The sequence below is a fragment of the Abrus precatorius genome, unplaced genomic scaffold, assembly GCF_003935025.1.
Source record: "Abrus precatorius isolate BTA unplaced genomic scaffold, Abrus_2018 Scaffold9, whole genome shotgun sequence".
Lineage (NCBI taxonomy): Eukaryota > Viridiplantae > Streptophyta > Magnoliopsida > Fabales > Fabaceae > Abrus > Abrus precatorius.
Genome location: NW_020874439.1, coordinates 23975346 through 23990674, shown reverse-complemented (window position 1 = coordinate 23990674; position 15329 = coordinate 23975346).

The following is a 15329-nucleotide window of genomic DNA, read 5'->3' as shown; positions in this document are numbered from 1 at the left end:
AAGCAACAAGTCAAATCAATACAACTTGAATTAAAAATTAAGTATAAGGACGAAATGTACCCTCCATGTCCAGGCGAGGATGGAGAGATTTTAATACTAAGAGTATGTGTCGAGCAAGAAGATCTCGGGGAAGAAACTTCAAATAATCCAAAGCTGATAACTCCCTAGGCGACAACAGGTCCTCAGGAATCCAATCGTACCGATGAGGTACTCGGGTCCAATGGAAGGGAAAGAGAGGATTGTTTTCACAATCAAAGAAAAAATTTCTATCTACAGGTTGGACGGTTACTTTGAAGTAGCTGGTCTTGAAACCCTTGAAAGATGAAGCGTGAGGCTTAAACAGTGGCAACTCTGGTTGCCTTATTAAAGAAATCCATCTTGCTAACTCTGATGGACGAGTACAAAAGAAATAAAGAAATAAACCTACACTAGGTTCTATATAATTAAATTTACAAAGTACTCTAAAAGCTTGGATAGCCGCCCACCCATTCGGATGGAGTTGTATCGGCACTACATTTAAAACCCTCAACACTCCCATTTGGAAGTCGTCAAAGGGCAATTTTATACCTAGTTCTCTAAACATATACTCATATACAAAGAAGGTGTCAGTCATCCCGGCACCTCCTAAAAAACAAATTCAGGATCTCCGATTTCCTCTCCTCGGCAAGGGTCAACGGATATGGGGTAGGAATTGAAGGGCTCTCATAATGAAATGTCAACATTGTTAATGAAGGATTGAAGACTTTTATAATTTCTAAATCGAGAGAAGTAGGCAGCTACTTCACCGTGTACCCACTCATATCTGGAAACTAAACAAGGAGGGAATACTAGTCTTTCCCTCGGGGGGCTTATGCTCGGTAGGGGCTCAGAATTGGAAGGGGACTCAGACGATTCGGCTCCATCATTGCATTCTCTAATCTCTACTTCTTCATTTACCCCACTCGGTCTTGAAGAAGTTTCTACCCCCTTCGGTTCTATTAGCATTATGACCATCGACACTAGTCGACATAGATGAGTTCGATGAGTCCTCCTATTCCAAGGATTCAGCCATGGTAAAATAAGGAAGGGAAAGAAAAACAAAACGTACCTCACGAGTAGTCGGTTTGGAAGAAAGAAATTTTGAATACCCTTCGGTCTAGAGCAACAGTGTATACTTCTCGGATCAGATAAAAAGTGGAGAACAAAAGACCTGGACCACCATGTACTTATAGGAGACATGCAGTCGAGCATGCGAAGGGTCACCTCCCTTCTAAACCGTTAGATCCTTTCTAGATCAACGCTTGAGAGGAGGCACCCCTTCATCTTGCACACGTATAACGAGGAAACCCTAAAAAATCCTGAAACCCTAAAAACCTGAGGTTCTAGAATAATCCTTTTTTAAAGTATTGTTTATCTTTTATTTATTTACTTTTTACTTCTTCGGTCTGCGCCACTTTGAAATAACTGAATACCCCCTCGGTATTCCTCCACACTCCTTAAACTGAATACCCTCTCAGTATTCTTGCTCTCCCAACAAACTAAGTACCCTCTCATTTATGTGTTTGGTACTTATCTATATTTAAAGCCCTTACCTCGTACCTCTTCGGGCTTGGGGGACTAGTGTACTGGATAGGGAACTGTTCGGTTCTACATATAGGAAAAAGAAACCGAGTACCTATTTGGCCCAGATTAGCCGAATACAACTCTCAGGATTTAAAGGTAATTAAACCAACTAGGAGTAATAATCAAAGTATTATCTACTTTAAGGAAAAGGCTAAATTCAAGGCTGACCCAACAAGCCCATTAGCCTATAATAACACCTATAAAAGGAAGGTAGGAAGTACAGATAAATGAATGACTTTTCATTATTAAATAGCATTTATTGCTTAGAACTGAATACTGACTTTAGTATCGGAGTGCCTTTTGCAGGTACCTTCCCCACATTAGCGACAGTCAGAGGCATGTCATTACTTCAGAGTAAAAATTGGAAGATTAGTATTTCCTTAGGAAGAACAATTACAATATTATAAACACATATACGGTACAAATATTAAATATAATTTAACTAAAAGGTTCGAGTTTTACTCATTTACAAAAACTTGTTAGATTTAATAGGTTACTCTATAATTATAATAATTATTATTTATTTTTAATGTGTACTTAATAATAATAATAATAAAGTATATATATATATATATATATATATATTATTAAATACCATGAAATTTAATGAACTAATAACCATAAATGGTATAATTTTTTTTATTAAAATCTTATTATTTATTTATTTTTTATTATATACTATTGGAGACATACTAAAAATATTATTTCACTGTAAGCTTAAACTAGCTTGTCTATGTCTAAACGTAGGATCACTAACTTATTTAGAAATATATAATTTTGTAGCCATATTTAATATGCTTTATTATAAAATAGGTTTTTAAATATATTTTTAAAAGAAGTCGTGCATTTAAAAAGATAGGTAGTATAAAAGCAACTGATATATTTCAAATTTCATGGGCTTACTTTGTTATATAGTTATATATAAATAATCCAAATTTTAAATATTTAATTGTCACATAATTATTTTGAAATATTTACAAAAAGCATATTTTAATTTTAATCACTTAAAATTAAATTTATTGATTAAGATTTATCTCTCTCACTTGTATTTTTTTTTAAGAAAATCATTTGATATATATGCTAATGTTTTGATCCTGCAGTTAAAAAAGAAAATGCGGAAAATTTAAATTTCAATTTAAGAATTAATTCATTTTTTTATCTTTATAATATTTGTCAAATTTTATAATTAAAAATATATTAATATTAATATTATTAAATTTTAGTGCATTAAAAAATGAAAGATATTTTCAAATTGATATTGTATTAAGATTTAAATTTAAAACTAAAATAAAGAAATGATATTTGAATGTAATAAAAAATTTAGTATACTTAATGTAAAAAACTCACATAGCATTATGAAAAAAAAACATAAAAAGGTTGAGAATAAGAACTAAAAATACTACATCTTGTCTTACATTTAAAATCTTTTAATTACGTCACAAAATTTATAAAATATAACTAGCTTTATTAATAGCGTTAAATATATTAATAATTTAATTTTTTTTCTAAAAATACCTTAAAAATTCATCTGTCAACATTTCTATAAGACTTTCTTTTAAAGATTTTTATTAGTCCTTAACATAAGAGTCCTTACAATAATGATATTTGACTTTAATTAAAAACAAATTCAGAACGTTATAATTAATCTTTTAACTACTTTTCAAAAAAATTTCTAATCTGTATGATTTGATTAATTAGTTTTATAAATAAGATCAAAAGGATTGCTTCGCCTCAGCTGAGGATTTGATTTAATAAAAAATATTAATTCAAGAACAACTTGCAGGAGATCTGATGAATATATCCTATATTTAAAATTAGACGTAATGTATAAAGGTAAATTTATAAAAGTTGTATAGTACCCAGTTATTTTAAAAATAAGTATATTAACAAGTTACAATTGATTTTAATTTTCTTAAAAATATATCAAATTTGTACTTTATTAACTTATTTCTTCTAAAAATTAGATAAATATATAATAACATACATAACATATACTTACTAAATTTTTAAAAGGAATATATTAAAAAATTATGATTTAATTTTTTATAATATTCCAAAAATATAACTTTTTAAAATGCTTATTTTAGAAAATAAATAAACTATTATAATCATACAATGAATGATTTACATTAAATAAATAAATTAACTTGTTCTAGCTTGTGCTCACTATTTGTTTTTAATAACTAAACATTCTTACCTTGACTAATTCCCCTTATGAGTAATCAAGAATGTAACAGCTGATCGACGAGTCTATATTATTGCAAAGACAACAAAAGTAAATGACAAAAACATTGAAGTAATAATTAACCTTCCTGATATTTACAATCCACCAATAACATATTCTACTTTGAAGTTCCATAAAATTGACCCACTGGAGCGTATCCTATCTCTCTCCCCTAAGAACCTTTATATTTGAGAAACATTGATGTTTAAAAATATTGAACTTCATCAAATAAAATTTTGATGACTTTATTTACTATATAGTAAAAAAATTTCCTAACTAGTATCTTAAAAATACTATTTAAAAAATAATAAACAATATTTTTTAAATTACAAAATGAATACCTTTTAATATTATTTTGAAAAAAGAAAAAATAATTAATTAATATTTTGATTTATAGTTTCTGTAAAAATGAATTCCATTGTTAGATGAATTTTATATATAATGTTACAAGAGTTTGAATATTCTCAACTTTCTATCTTAAGAACAATTTTACTCAACTAACATCTCTCAGTTTTGAAAACTTAAGTTCATTCTTATCTCCCCATAAGGAAATTCTTCTATAAAAAATCAAATAAAATGCGTGTTATCAAATGAAGTAAGGTAAAGAAATATCAAATAAGTTTTAGGTTTAATGGTAATTGTAGCTCGATATATGTGTGATTTTATTTTTAAAAAAAAGTACTTAATTAAAGACTATATACTTTTCAGTATTGGACAAATTTAATCTACTATCGATTTTTATGCACCTAAAACAATCACATTTTTATTTTGTATACTCAAAATTAAAATAAATTGAAATAGTTAAATTGTTTTAAACTATTTATCGTCAAAATAAATCAATTTAAATTTAGTCAAAATATTAAAAAATTCATTTTCTAAAACTCTAATTTCACATCTTAAAAAAGTTCAAAATTTGTCAAAATTTTACTAATTTTTACTTTTAACTATTTAAAATTATTTTATATAATGAGTTTATCATAAACTCCTCAAATAATTGGATAAAAAATAATAAATTGAGAGTTTTAACTTTTAAATAGAATAAAATCAATAAAAAACAAAATTTGTACAAATTTAAAAGTTCAAAAACTTAATTAATTAAAAAAGTGATCAATCATACATATACTAAATTAGTGGGAGGAAATGTAAAATTTAGCTTAATTTATAAATTATGAAAAATTTGTAAACTTAAATTATTTGATGAAAACCTTGATTTCAAAAATTAAACTGATAATTTTTTCAATAAAAAAACTAAGACATTAGTATTATTTGATCCTATTTTTAATATGTGTGTCAGCGTGTGTTCAATAAGAATTTCTCTTACATCTACGGTCAAATTCTCAATCTTCTTTCCGTTGCTTGTTTGGGCAGATTTGTATTCATTCATTAAAAATTCAAAGGAATGGGAGATTCTACAGCCGACGTCTCTAGAAGTAGAATTAAACGTGTTGCAGGTGACAAATATTAAACCAATAATTACATCTAAAGATTCTCAATTTGCCCACTGATTTACGGATTTTGATTTTAGACAACACCTTTTGGTTTTCTTTTTGTGATTCAACATGTAGCTTCTCTGTCACAGTTCCTACTGTATTCCAATATTTAAAAAGGTTTTTTTCTTTTTTCTCAAGATTTGAGTTCATAAGTGTCTTTAGGTTTAAAAAATTCAAGACCAATTTCTATTTGTTATTATGGGAGTTTGAACACACCACGCACACACAAATATAATGGGACCTTACACTACTTTTTCAATCTTTCGTGTTAATTTTTTGTTATTTAGATTAATACTGTTGTATTATATGAATAACATAAAATTAAATAATATATTTTAAATATGATTTCTACTTTCTTTGATACTATTTTTTTTATACTTTTTATAAAAGCATAGTATGATTGAGCAATAAAATAAAATATAAACACTCTTTTCTAGGACGAAAGCAAAGAGTAAATATGAAGTATTTATTTTGTTCAGACCCCAATAAATGTTTAATTTTAGTTGCGTTTTGAATTCATGTGGGCTATCTAAATATATTTATTTGTGAAAAAACGTATTTAAATCTCCATTTTATTAGTACAATTTTAGATGTATTGCACTCTAAAACTGAAAGATTAAACACTAATTTTAAGATAAATATTAACCAGTATTATTTTTAAAAGTGTGACAATACACTTTTAACATAATTCTAATTCAGCCATGATTAGGAGGATTGAACCTTAATTCTAATTGCTTTTGTCCTTTTAATTTTGTAAGAATTTTATTATAATATACATAAAAATTTATTGTGGTTTCGGCTTAACAATGATGTTTGAATACAAAGTTTAAGGATTGTAATAATTTTCCTTTTTTCACACTTAAGATAAAGAAAAATAGGCAGGGAATAAGAAGTATGTCCTTGAACTCATGGCATTTGTCATGGAGAATTTTTTAATATATAATCTAATAAAGCATGATTCGACTAATTAATTAATTAGTCAACTATATAAATTTTATAATTTTAAAAAAAAAGTTTAACACATCATAAGATATGAGTGATCATAGATCCTATCACCACCTAATAATTACTCGTTAGAAAGACCGTTGCCAACACATTTCCTAACCTGCAGCTTTATTTTGTTAGCGCATGCTGATTTAACTTATTTAAGATAAATAATTATTTTTTAAGAATTTTTTTAAAAATAAACAATTAAAACTTTCCCTTAATTAAGAATAAGAACCCGTGGTGTTCTTTGATTAGAGATGTTCTCCCCATAATTGGCTCGATGAACTAACTGTTAAGCAATTTTAATGTATGGCAAGCGGATCAAGTCTACTGTAATAAAAATGAAAAAAAGTTGTTGAATCATAGAAACTTATAAGATAATAGTAGATTTTAATATCTTATTTAAAACTTGAGAAAAAAACTATACACATTATATATGCACATTTTTATACATTGATTTGAAACATAGATTAATTAAAATTAAACAATATAAATAAAATTAGGAAACATTAAGAGAGAAACTGTTAAAATTAAATTTTATCTATCTGATTCAATTGATTTTTAATGTCATATAAATACGATTCTATTATTTAATGCTATTAGGTTCTCTTAAGCTACTCAAAATTAATTCCTTACATTTAGAGTTACTAAGAATTATAATCCAACAACGATTCCTCAATTTATCAAATTATGATTCTTGCATTAAGTTTAAGAACCTAACCAACTAATAACTCCAAACTTCCTAGCATTTAGAGCTATTAGGTGATATGATTCAGATCGGACTTAGAAAACATTTTCCAATTGAAATCAAAGTCAAAAATCAAAACACGAGTGATCAGTTCATCTAAAGTATTAAGAGTGGAATTATAATAACTAATATTGAATAATAGATATTATAAATATAATAAAAAAAAGAATATAAGAGAGTTTGATGAATTACATTTAATCTCAACAGAAAAGTGGTTTAGTTATTCATAATGATGAGTGTCAATCCCAAAATATAAGAGAGAATGAAGTAGAAAAAGATAAAATAATAAATCTTCCCATTACTAGATTAAACGTCCATATTCACGATCCTCTATTTTTTATTTCTGTATTTTTGCAGCATTTGTTCTTCCTCTATTTTTTATTTATACTATATGGAGAGAGAGTGAACCGCTCAGTGCTTGGGGAATAGTTAAGTGATTGAGAGAATTTTTCATGATTAAGAAACCTAAATTGCTAAGTACTTGGAGAAGCGTTGGGCACTTCAAAGGCTAAGACCTTCATCCTCTCTGAAACCAATACGTTCAGCGCCTATACAACAACTGAGCAGTTGAGACATGCTTCCAAACTTTACTCTCTAGCTCGAGTCTGCTTAGCGCTTTCCAAAGACTGAGTAGTTGAGAGACTTCAAATTTTCTAAAAATCTTTCTAAGTCTTGCAAGATTAAAATAAAATAAAATTAATTTCAAAATTCAATAATTCTTAATAAAATACAGTAATTACATATCCTTTTGATTTTTTTTTTTAAAGATAAAGGAGTTAAAAACAAAATTTTTATTTAAATTAAGTTCTTAAATATTTAAATATCATACAAAATTTATACAAAACAAACACTTAATAGCGATCACTACTGTACTTGTCTACGTCCAAGTCAATACCATTTTTTGTCTTCTCCATAATTATTTGTCTACGTTTAAGTTTATACTATTTTTTGTCTTCTCCATAATTATTTGTCTACGTCTAAGTCATACCATTCTCTGTCTTCTCCATAATTATTTGAAACCAAGAAATGGAATGATCATTTGTAAAATAACATTAATAAAGATTACACTGAAGTCGTATTCGAAAAGAGTAATTCAAATTACTATAGTATATTCTATGTATTTAGATGATAAAAAAATATTTTTAAAATATTGCAAAATTTTAATCAAATGTTTATGTTAAATTGAAAAAAAATTAAATAACTTATCTTTAAAATATATATATATATATATATATGTATATATCAATCATACTAAAGTTTTGCTATTGATTTTATATTTTTTACAACTTTTTTTATATATAAAAAGTGAAGTCAATTACATAAATTAAATGATATCATTAAAGGCAATAAAAAGTTAAATTCTCCAAAACATTATTTATTGTTATATATCTCTTTTAATATTTTTCTTTCTAAATTTCTCCCTAATTAATGTCATAAGCTATTAATCTTCCACTCCCAAGTCCAAGAATCAACGGTGGTCCACGATCTAGACATATAAACCAAAAATTTAAAGGACAAATAAAAAACATTTATACCATTCGGAAGCAATGAGGTGTGTTGTAGTTGCAAATCCAACAATCTTAATTTCATGTTGGCTTGCTATAGCTGTGGATATATAATTAATCACTCTATGTATCTTATTATCTTGGCTTTCCCATGGAATAGGTGTGAAGATCCTATCAAATTTTTTAAATTGAAGATTCGTACGTGGTGCCACAGGCTCTTCACTTGCATTAATATGCACCAAGTTCGGGGAATGAGCAAAGTGGCCCTATGGCTACCTAATAAATCTGTATACCAAAAAGATGGCTCACCCAAGCGCACGAGTACATAACCCATCTTTAAGAATTTAATTTAAACAACTTTAATTCATTAGTGATACGTTTGAAAGTTGAAGGAAAGGGAGAGGGAAAGATATTTTAATTTAATAATATTTTAAAATAAAGAATAAAACAATATATTGATACAAACTCAGTAAATTATTTTTATAAATATTGTATGACTCTTTTTAGTTCAAAAAACAATATTTACATTTTCTTCTTTCTTCTCTAAACTTTAACTTTCAAGCACACTTTGAATTGTTGCTTACTAAGTATTCTTTCAAAAGATTAATAAGTCGTTATAACTAAACTTTCCCTTTTAGAGTGAAATTCAATTTAACATATTTTCCTAACTTAAAGTAAATTAATTCTAACACTTTGCAAGTTTAAAACGAATGCAAAATGGTAAAATTAGATAACCAACAGTTTGATTGGAGTGTTTGTCACTTTAACACTTTTAAAAATTATAATTAGTTTGATAATTTTTAGTTTTAACTTTTTAGAATTTTCACTTTTCAATTTTTAATATTAAATTTTAAATTGAAATTACATATATTACTATACGTGTGTGTGTGTGTATATATATATATATATATATTATTTTTTATTTCTTAATATAAGCTTGTTTATAAGGATGTCAAAGTGAGTTACCTGTTCTAATTCACTTTGCTCTGCTATTTGTCCCCCTAAAATTAGTAAAAAGAAATATTGATTTTATCAAATTGTAATAATATAAAATCAAAATAAAATTATGAAAATGTCTTTAAATTTTAAAAATATGTCTTTTCTTTATTCCATTCACTATGCATTTATATGATCTCATCCTCTCATCATTTCTGCAACTATCTCATAATTCACGGGTGTTAGCCGCAATCTTATATACTATTTCTAATTGATTAAAAATTGTAAAAATATGAATAAAAGTTATTAAATAAAAAATAAAGTTTATGCAAATTTTTATCTTCTTAATATTTTAATTAATAATTATTGTCAAAAACAATAAAAGATATACGTTCTTTTTGGTTAAAAATGTGTTATAAGATTTAGGTCCGAAGTACCCAAGCCCAAGGATCAGCAAACAGAAAAACCCAAGACACTGCAAACAATCTGAAAATCCATCAACTTTGGGAAACAAAAAAAAAAATGGCCAAGCAACAATAATACTAGAATGCCCAAATGTTACCACAATGGCAAACGTACGAAAGAGAATCCAAATACAAATTTTAAGCGTTGTACAATTAGGCAGTACTTTCTACCTCAGTATTTTGGTAACTAATTTTAAAAATTTTATGTTATTTTAAAAAATATTTCTGTATTTTTATTAGATGATTTCTTATTAACTAATGTTAAAGTTGATGTAAAAAACTTTTTTTTGTACTAGTGAGATTAAAAAAAAAAGAGGAGATAAGTTTAAAGAGTAATAAATTTAGGTTTTGAAAAGAAAAAATTGGAAATTTATAAAATTAAATAAATGTAATTGTTAGAGTATTAATGGGTAAGATATAAGTAAAATATTATATTATTTATCTTCATACTTTCATTTTTAGGAAAATATTTACACTCGTCTTTCGTACACAACTTTAACCACCATATCTATTCTCATCCATTCTTGAAAAAATAATACGATTTTTCCACAATTTTTGTAAAATAAGTATAATTCATTAAAAACATAAATACAATACAAACTAACATTCATATACAAATTAACACAGTAATGTATAAAAAATATTAGGCAACGTGAATACCGAATTTTATCAAAGTTTCTTTATTTTATATAATTTGACAACAATTTGAGATAGTTTACGCATAAACAAGATTAACTCAAATACATCTACAATTTTTGGACCACCATTAGTGTCAAAATAATGGAGATACGAAAAAAAAAAATCGTTTATTATTCTGTATTTCAATTTTCATTTAAAACCGTATGCAATTTTACTTCTTTCAACATTGTGTTTATTTATTATTTTTGTACCTTTTTGTTTTTAATTGTTAAATTATAATAAACATAAAATATAAAACAAAAATCAGAAAATTTATAGAAATAAAATATTTTAAATATAAAATTACGTATATGTCTTCAAAATTATTATTTTTATATAAATGTCCTAATTTAAAATGCATAGAATTCAATTATAACCGACTTCACATAGGACTTGAATTCGATTATAATCGTTTTTTTAATACAATATGAAAGTCGATTATAATCAACTTTTGTTTTAAAGAAAAGTTAATTATAATCGACTTTTGTATCGTCATATAATTTATTTAGAATTCTGACCTAAATGAAAGAAAATTGATAATTTTAATTAAAAGTTAATAATTTTAATTAAATTTGTTAATATTTTTGTATAATAATTTTATAAATTATTAAATAATATCAATGTAAAAATAATATTTTAAAGGATAAATTCTAAACTGCATAAAATTTAAATTCCAAAGAATAGAAAATTAAAATTCTAAAATAGAGAAAATTAAATTTCAAAATACATAGTGCACAAAATATTTAGATCACCATGCTATGGGCCATGCCTGTTGCGTTTGGGTCCAACAAGGTGACTCTCTGTTGCACAATGACGATATACAATCTGTCGTACAGGTCTACGGTGTGCATGTTCCTCCTCCTGCTGTTGGATAGGTGTGTGATGCTCCTTCTCCGGTGAACCATTAAATGAGGGAGTTCGGATATATGTTGGTGATGGTCAATATAGATTATTTGGTGGTGGGACAAATTTGCTTGTACATGAAAGGTGGACTGAAAGATATATGTCGTGCAATATCATCCTGAGCTAAACCTGTGACAAAATGTTGCATAAGATTGGGAGTAATCTCAGAATCTGACATGAACTAATGATTAGGGCCTGCCACAAAATACTGACTAGGGGTCATACATGGTTGGCTAGGGCTTGGCATGAACTGGTGCTGAAAAACACCAGCCATGTATTGCTTTTGGCTTGGTCCTGACATGAAGTGATGGCTGGGGTATGTGGGTGTCGGGTGGTATATATAGTGTGAGGTATGTTGTACAGTTGAATTTGCATCAGCTTCTACATCGTGTGTTGGGAGGTCAGCTGATATATGCGCCTCATCACGGTACTAATATCTACTAGCACATGTACCTGCACGTAAACGATACATGAAAGAACGTCTATCTGGAACGTCATCAGAGTGTGTTATGTCAGGTGCTGGGGGGCATGTAGTGGTACACCGTCAGGTAAGTCCCTAAGCTCTTCATCCTGTGGGCCTCCATCCAACGATAAAAATCTATTAGCGACTGACAAATATCACTGAAAGTACTCGATAGAGGAACGATCATCATCAGCTAGAGGAAATAGAACTTGTCGGTCCCTACGTGCTTCCATACTGCCATGTCACATGATAATCAGATCACCATATATCTAGATCACTGCTCCCATCCTTAGCGTGCAGCCGATTAATATTTATCGGGCTGATTGGTACGTGTTGTACTCCACCAAATTGTCGAACTACGCGATTAACAGAGTGTCACTCAATCACAGTAAACTGTATAAGAGCAGTCACAGATGCCTAAACATCAGCCTCATCATAAATGAAAGGAGGTGTAATGTTCCTGACCTCATTGTTGTTGTAGGGCGTCCACCTAAACTGAGATAATAAATAACAAATATTAGACCAAAAAATAAAATTATTTAAAATAAAATAATTTAGTAACATAAACTTTGTTTGAACTTACCCAAAAATGCCAATTGAATAAATGATCCTCCTATATCGCATTAATTTATCTGTATTTGATCTCGTCAATGACTTATAACTTTTCCACTTGAAATAGGCATAATTAGTTTTTACTTGCAACGTGAACATATATAAATAACAAAAAAAAAAATTATTGATAGAATTAATTTGTACCTCAATGCTAGTGGAAGAGTGAGAGGATGATGGTTCCTAGGGGCTAACTGAAGTATTCTATACCATGCCCAAGACTGTAGAAGAGGCAAACAACATGCAATCTCGATGACATTGTATTTCATCGCACGACAAAGCTCAGGATAAAGGGATACTAGAACAGGAGAACCCCAACTATAGTTTGAAATATCAGTAAAATTAGTTAATAGAGATAGTCACTTCATATAAACCCTAAATCTTGATTTATCTGAAAATAATACTCCACCAAATATTATTATTATGTATGCTCTAGTGTAACGAATAATAGTCTATCCATTAGTATTGTAAGGTAATGCTTCAAATGTATCTATGAATCACTGTAAATTTACAAAAAATCCTTTTATGTTACTCTCATCAGGAACTGCTCCAAGTAAAGCTTTACACAATGTCCATATATTTTGATCATAAAATTTTTTCCACGCTCCAATGCAACCACTAACAGGGACCCCATCTACACGTAAGCCTAGCTTAAACACAATATCTTCCAAAGTAATCGTACATTCTTCATATGGAAGATGAAATGTGTGTGACTCAGGTCTACAATGTTCTACAAGTGCACTTATGAGTGTCCTATCATAATCAAATATTGAGACCATCTATGCATCATACCAAAAACCAGTCTCCCTAAGAAATGGTTCCATTCTTGAATTTGGAGCGACCATCATATTATAACATCTATTTTTCAAAATACGAGATTCCTGTATAATAACAAAATAATATATACAAAATTATTATAAATTATAAATTACTACAATACAAAACTAATTTATCATAATAATTAAAAATATATAATAGAATTTTAATTTACATTCCTTAGTATAATAATTATAATTATAACAAACAATTTAATTTAATTTACAATATAATAATTAACATTTACACATCTTTCTAAATAATAATTACACAATTAATAATACATTAAATTAATTAAAAAAATAATTAATTATAATTAACTAAATATCTTTAAAAATTAATTTACCTATGTGTTAAGCTTGCTTGCAATATGATCAATAAAATTGAGTCGATATAGATCATTATCCATTTTCGTCCACTGTATATGCTTTTTTCCAATCTCACTTTCTCTAGTCTCAGCTCTCTATGGTGGCGCTTTTTTTTATCTCCATTTCTCTATGGTGGTTGTTGTCTATGGTAGGGAGGGGAATGGTATATCTAAAGTAGTCGATTATACTCGTCCCTAAAATCACACTGAAGTCAACTTTAATAAACTTCCCTTTAACATGCAAGTCGATTATAATCGACTTCAAGGGACCAAAAAGCAGCAAGATGAAAGTCGACTTGAATCGACTTCTTTGGAAGCTGAAAGTCGATTGTAATCGTCTTCCTTGCAGTAATAAAGTTGACTTTAATTGACTTCTATTGTAGCATCAATGGCGAATCAGAGTCGGCTGCAATCAACTTCTGTAGGATAGATAAGTCGTTTTTAATCGACTTCAATGTTTCAGATATAGGACATTTGTGTAAAAAACAAATTTTAAGGACACATGCGTAATTTTGTTTTTGAAATGTTTTATTAATGTAAAAAAGCCACAAAAATCAAAGTTCATCATAATATTAATAAATATTAAACAAATAAATAAAATTTAAGAAGTGTTATATATATATATATATAGTTGTTTCCATTTATATTTTTAAAATATATTTTATTGACAAACTTAATGTAATAACATGCAATAGTAATATGCAATTTTAAATTGCCCTCTAAGATGTTACATAATCCTAAGAGATGTACAATTCCAATTGTCATTTACTTTATGCACGGTTGATATTCTTAAATTCAAATTTTATACAAATAAAAAAATTATTCAAATTTTAAAAAAATTTCAAAGTATTTTCTCTCCAAATTTTAACCTTTCAAAAATTCCTAAAATATTTTATCTTATAAAATTTCAAATAATATAAAATATTATTTGTAAAATTAAAGTTAATATTTCAAAAAATAAAAAATATTTTTAAAAATTATAAAAAAACAAAAATATCTTCTTTCGAAAATTAAAATAATTCAAATTTCATTAACAAATCAAATTTTTTTTTAATAAATCCTTTTCAAACCAAAACAAAAAAATATCAAATCAATTTTCTTTTTTTTTCCACGAAGAACCGAAAAATTGAAATTGTCCTTTCAAAGTTTAAAAACTATGTAACGTTTTCTTTTGGCACTTAAAGATATATAGTAACGAGAGCCAGACTCGTTAAACTGAAATATTTTTAAAAAAATATTTTTCCTTTGTATTCCAATATTATTTTTCAATTCTTTCCTTTTTTTAAAAAAATAAATAATTACTTCAAAGTCCTTAAATTTTTATTCAGAAATAATGTCTTAAAATTCTTTCCTTTTTTACTCTAAAAATAATGTCTTCAAATATTTTAACTTTGTTTTCCAATATAATATCGGAACTTCTTCCCTCTATTTTAGAAAAAATTCTTTAAGTTCTTTCCATTTTTATGCAAAATTTTTCCTTAAAAATATTTCCTTTTTAAAATATAACCGAAATGAGGATTTTAAAATTTCTTCCTTC